Raw genomic sequence first — 6,042 nt, forward strand, 5'->3', positions numbered from 1 at the left:
CACGATCCCCGGACGCTTTGACTCGCTCGAAAGGCCAAATAATGCGAGTCGCGTTTGTTTGTTCGAAAGAGTCTCTGAGAAATGGAGACCTTGCAGTGGCGACCGATCTGAAAGGAAGTGGAAACCTGGAACCGAACCGTAAAATCAGCAATTAAATTGTGCTCTTACATACGAGATTATATATATCTGTGTGTGTGTGTGTGAGAGAGAGAGAGAGAGAGAGAGAGAGAGAGAGAGAGAGAGAGAGAGAGAGTACTTGTGTGTAGACATTATACGCCGTAACCGACGGATTGTATAAGTTGGTTACATCCCACATCAAACAAATAACAGAATAAACAGGGAGGTAAACTGCTCCACAAAACAGCCGCTTGGCAGACTCAAATGTCTCGACAGCACCCAAGCAGCTGTTGTATGTGCTTACTAACCCGTGAATTGTTTATGGGCATCGAATATTCATATAATCAGCGGCAGAAGAGTTTAGAATATGTCAGCGGTGCATTATCATTTGTATCTGATTACTTCAGTGTAGCTGTTTCTCTGAGCGTTTTACCTCCCCGCTGTAAATACTCCCTAGAGTTTTAGGATTTACGATGTGACATGTCGTGTTTACAGAAGCCTTGTGCTACTGCCTATTGTAATCTGCCTATTGTACTCTGTTATAATCATTTTCATTATTATCATATTATTGATATTAATATTATTGTTATTAGTATTATAGTTATTATTATCATTAGCTTATTAAGTATGTGTGCGTGTGTGTTAGAAACACAAACCAAGCAAATCAAACAAATCCAAAATCAAACTCTCCAATTCCTTCACACTAATTCACACTGTAAACCCCAGAGAAAAATAGATCGAAGGGTAGGCAAGTAGTCTGAGAAATGCAAACAGAAATTTATGCATAAAAACGAATACTTGTTTCCATCGGGGATTGAACCCGAGTCTGTCGCGTAGGAGGCGACCATGCTAACCACTACACTACGGAAACATATATCATAATGTTAATTTTACTCTATGTATATTTTAGCTTTCACGAGAATACTTGTATTACACTCGAATATGAAACGCTATATGCGTGTCGTGTGTGTCTGTGTGTGCACGCGCGCTTTCACCAAGAGTAAAATGTCATATTAAACCTTATTGCATGCCTACAATTGCACTGAATGTGTTCAGTCTTAAGAAATTAAAATGATGCTACCAACCATGAAATTTTGTTTGTATGTCTTATCTATTTATCTTCCGTTCCATTTATATTACTACTTTTGTTTCTGCCTCTTTCTCTGGTGTTTACAATACGAAGGAGTATGAAGAAATTAGGTGTGATTTTGGATTTTTTGATTTGCTTGGTTGTTTGTTAGTGTTTGTGCGCGTTTTCACGTTTATTTATATATCTTTAATATGAAAAGCAAAGACTGGGAGGAGGAAGAAGAGGACGAACTAGTGATGAAGAGAAAGACATAAAAATCAAGACGGAGTAGGAAAGGTGGAAGGAAGGAAAGAGGCAAAAGAAACAATTTCTGTTTGATTATCTTGCTTAGTGTTATCTTCGTTCCACTTTGCCTTCTTTAGATAAGAAATGCGAATTCACAGGAGAGAAGAATGATCTCTTTTTATAAAGTAGCTAATTATTACCAATATGCACTTTCGTAAAGATACTTACGTGGTTTGCTTAATGAAAACCACGTTAGCCAAGATGCAGACACGTAGTTTACCTTTACCTTTAGGCGATTCTCAATCGTACTGCTGTCATTATTTTTATACTAATGTGTCCTTTCTGTATTTCAAAAGGACCTGTAAACAATAGTTTTAGTTTACGAGTCTACTTTTATCTATACAAACTTGATGTTCAGTCTTCAGTAACAAGTTATTAATAAATCCCTCTACCACAAGACATGTAATATTTGGCATATATTTTTCTCAATTTCTTCTATTATGTCCTAACAAGACATACCTGATGATGGACTATTTTCTCTAATTACTACTGCTGTCAGTTTTTGATCCATTACACTATAAAATATTTACATGCATTGGCAAAGATTATGACTTCAAAAATCTTTTCTCTCTCTCGGCTGAGCAGAAGAAAAAAAAAACGGGAGAAAATGTTTAACAACAAAGGATTCATTTGATTTACTTCATTATAAGATTAGCAAAGGTATTTAAGACCTATTTCCTTTTCGTGAACTATGTCGTTAATTACCAATTATACGTTTTCTACTGTTTTCATTATGACTTTAATTGCTGCTGCCGTAATGATTATCACTGCTGTTATTATCATCATTACCGATTATGATTACTAGGGGTTTAAATCAAAGAAGGGGAAATCTTTCCTGTTCTTCTCTCACTTGGATGTTCTTTCCAAATCATTTAGATGTAAAATTGAAGGGACATATTGAGTAGGATTCACTGGCGTAGATATCTTGACTTTTGTATAATAGATATCAGCACAGTTGTCCAACACTCATCTAATGGATGGTTGTCGAGGAATAGGCATGAGATGAACGAATGCAGTTATATAGAATAGTGTAATAGAGGGATTTATTTGAAATATATATGGGGTGAACGAATGGAAATATATAATTTTAATAGATATGTAATGGAGATAAATTGTATTATTTGTGATCGAGGAATATATTAACTTATTACTGCTGACTCCTTTAACAACAAATTCCGACAAATAAAAGTAGACTTGCAAACAAGAGAGGAATACTTGTAAATATGGCTCATTGGTAATTCCGAAATAGGTATCCTAATGGTAATGTCGATAGAGATCTGTGGAAAGTATTGATGATAACGATAATAGTAACAACAGTGGGCTATTTGATTTTTCTAAGACTGGATATATTTCAGTATCTAATAAGGTTTAATATATGACATCTTACTCTTTTTGTGAAACATAACATATATATGTGTAATATGAGTTCTCGTGAAAGCTACAATATAATTCTTGTAAAATCAACATATATCATATATGTATCTGTTGTGTAGTGGTTAACACGGTCGCCTCCTACGCGACAGACTCGGGTTCAATCCCCGATGGATACAATCATAATACATTTTTTTTATGAATTTTTGTTTGCATCTCTATCTACTTACCTACCGTTCCATTTATATTTTTACTTTTGTTTCTGTCTCTTTCTGTGGTGTTTTCAGGGCGGAGTATGAAGGAATTAAGTTTTTTTTTCTGTTAGTGTTAATGCGTGTGTTCACGAGTTAGCTGTCATATTGGTAATAAGAGAAGCAAAGACTGAGAGGAGGAAGAAGAGGACGAACAAGTGAAGACAAAGGAATAAAAATGAAGATGGAGTAGGAAAGGTGGAAGGAAGGAAAAAGGCAAAAGAAGCAAAATTTGCTTTATCCTGCTTAGTGTTATTTAGTGGTATTTTTTGTGAGGTAAAAAAATGCGTCGTTTGATTCCGTGGATTGTCTGCGCATGCGTGTTATTACCAAGTGAAAGTCGGAATCTCTTCAAGATAAAGGTATCAAAAAGTTGTTGAAACTGTCTCAGATTTGTACGCTGTAAGAGCAGTCTATATTTTCATTTAAACTGCCATCGTTTGTTGTGCATTTGATCTAAACAAATTTCTAATCATAAACTTTCTTCATGTTTTTTTCTGCTTTTTAACAAAATCCCTAGTTCTGTTGACGATATTAAAAACGGTCATCAATGCTGTGAAATTAGTAATATTAACTGACAGCCAATAAAATTGGTTTACAGACTTTACAATCCTCACCAAATGATTTCTTCTCGATTCACCTGTATCTCTGATTCTATCTTTTCCTCTCACTTTCCTGCATCACTCTCGATGTATCCCTCATTCTTTGTTGCTCCCATTGCCATATTTTCTTTTCCCTCCCTTTTCTTATTTCCTTCGTCGCACCAGTGCCGCCTCGTGACAATCGCAGAGAAAATATGCATTGGCTTTTGGCTTTGATAATGCCGTGGCTTCCTCTGGCGAAAGCATCAGCAATGAACAGCGTTTCGGAAGAACTTCACATTGCAAATATCTGTATCTGCCGTTGTGACGAGAAACATTTTACCTGTACTTAAATTACGAATAAAATGGTGAAGAGGATGATGATAATAACAACATAATCATAATCAGAAGAAGAGGAAGATATGAAAAAGAAAAAAGAAAAAAAAGAAAAAGAGGCTAAATGTATGATCACAATAAGAATAGTGATTATGATAATAACAATAATGATAGTAAAAATAATGCCAACAGTAATAACAAAAAATTATAGTATTATCAATGATGATAATAATAATGATAAAATTAATGATAATGATAATGATTAGAAAAATCAAGAAATAGAAAAATTGCTAGATGATGCTAATGGCACAGAAGTACTGGAACTATTAGGGATAAATTGCATGTATTCGCTTCTAAGGAAAACAAAATGCTATGTCTGTATGCATTTACTCGTGAGATTATGATATCCATGGCATTATCCTTTGTATAATTAGCAAATTAGTATTCATATAATATTTTAAGGTAAAATGGTAACAGTGATCGCTGATCTCCACCCCCCCCCCTTTCTCTCTCTCTCTCTCTCTCTCTCTCTCTCACTCTCTCTCTCTTTCTCTCTCTCTCTCTCTCTCTCTATCTATCTCTATCTATCTATCTATCTATCTCCATATGCTAAGACGCAATAAACATCTAAGAGAGAAATAGTAATAGCAACAGAAAAATATGTTCATCAAAGTGAAATATGTTTAATGAGACATATTATTTTGTAAATATTTAGCTTCTCTTTTATGAGCAAATACTAATTGAACATGGATTATGCTTCCAAAAAGACAATCTCATGACTATGCAATTATGAATATGTATATTCTTTTTAATATTCGTTCGTGGTTTGCGTAATGAAATGCCACGTTAGCCAAGCTGCAGACACGAAGTTTACCTTTACGTTTAGTCGATTTATACCTTTTGAAGTCCTTTCAGAGATCGGCAACGTCTGGCACGAGTGCCATACTTGGCACGGAGAGCGCTTATCTATGGCACGCTATGTGATGTAGAGGACAAAGAAAAAAATTAAACAGCAAAATATTGTATGAGAGAGAGTCTTATCATTATGTCAGCTAGATTTAAAAATCGAGAAATATTGGAAACTACTGCGAATGATCATGCACCCTCCACATTAAGTTCCCGAACACTTACCAATGCGGGCCAGAAGTTTCCATCCATGCAGCATACCCTCAGCCCCCATCGCAGTAGGATTGCAACGGATCACTCTGAGGGTTTGAAGCTCAGTGTGTCCAGATATTAATATGGTGAGTATGAATGTAAAATTATAAAACATGTATTTCTTGTGACAAAGAATACTAAATGGTACAAAATATTACATTCATTTTGGTATACAGGGCTGAAAAACTGGCACACAAGGTTATTAATAATTAGGCATTAGTTATAAACTGGCAGACTATGCTTTACACTGGTAAAGGAGATTATGTCTTCAGTATACTAGGGTCTATTTTCTTTCTCTCGACTGAGCATTAACGTTAAATAAATAAAAAATCCCGGAAAAAGGATTCAGTTGACATCCTTCCATATAGGATTATCAAACGTACTTAGAACCTATTTCCTTTTTCTGAGCTTATTACTAATTGTACGTTTTTGTCCTTATGTTGCCATTATGTCCTTAATTGTCACTGCGGTTATGATTATTGTTGTTATTATTATCATTACCAATATCATTAATAGGGGCTGAAACAAAAGAAGGGTAAATATTTCCTTCTCATAGTTGACTGTCTTTCAAATCATTTAGATGTAGTTTACGTTCAGCTGAAGGCCATCACTAAATAAGATTAATACTATTCTCGTTTTCGGTTACGTCATGCTATGCAAGTTATAAACATGAGCTGAAAGATATCTGAGTAGGATTAAGCACCAATGACCCTTATTCAGCCACTTGATCGAGACATACAACTTATAAGAACTGGCTTCGAGAATGCATACGACCCTACATCAAAAGGAAGGAATTTTCTCACCCTAACGAAACATTTGAACGCATTGCCTTGGATATTTAGCTTATCACGAG

General features: G+C 35.1%; 1 non-coding gene across 1 annotated transcript; it reads right to left on the bottom strand.

Annotated features, from left to right (window-relative positions):
- Positions 1-916: 916 nt before the first annotated feature.
- Positions 917-988, bottom strand: TRNAR-CCU (transfer RNA arginine (anticodon CCU)). The gene has a single exon. It is a non-coding gene; the product is annotated as a tRNA-Arg (tRNA).
- Between the last annotated feature and the right edge of the window lie 5,054 nt (positions 989-6,042).

This window comes from Penaeus vannamei, chromosome 10 (assembly GCF_042767895.1).
Source record: "Penaeus vannamei isolate JL-2024 chromosome 10, ASM4276789v1, whole genome shotgun sequence".
NCBI classification, from domain to species: Eukaryota; Metazoa; Arthropoda; class Malacostraca; order Decapoda; family Penaeidae; genus Penaeus; species Penaeus vannamei.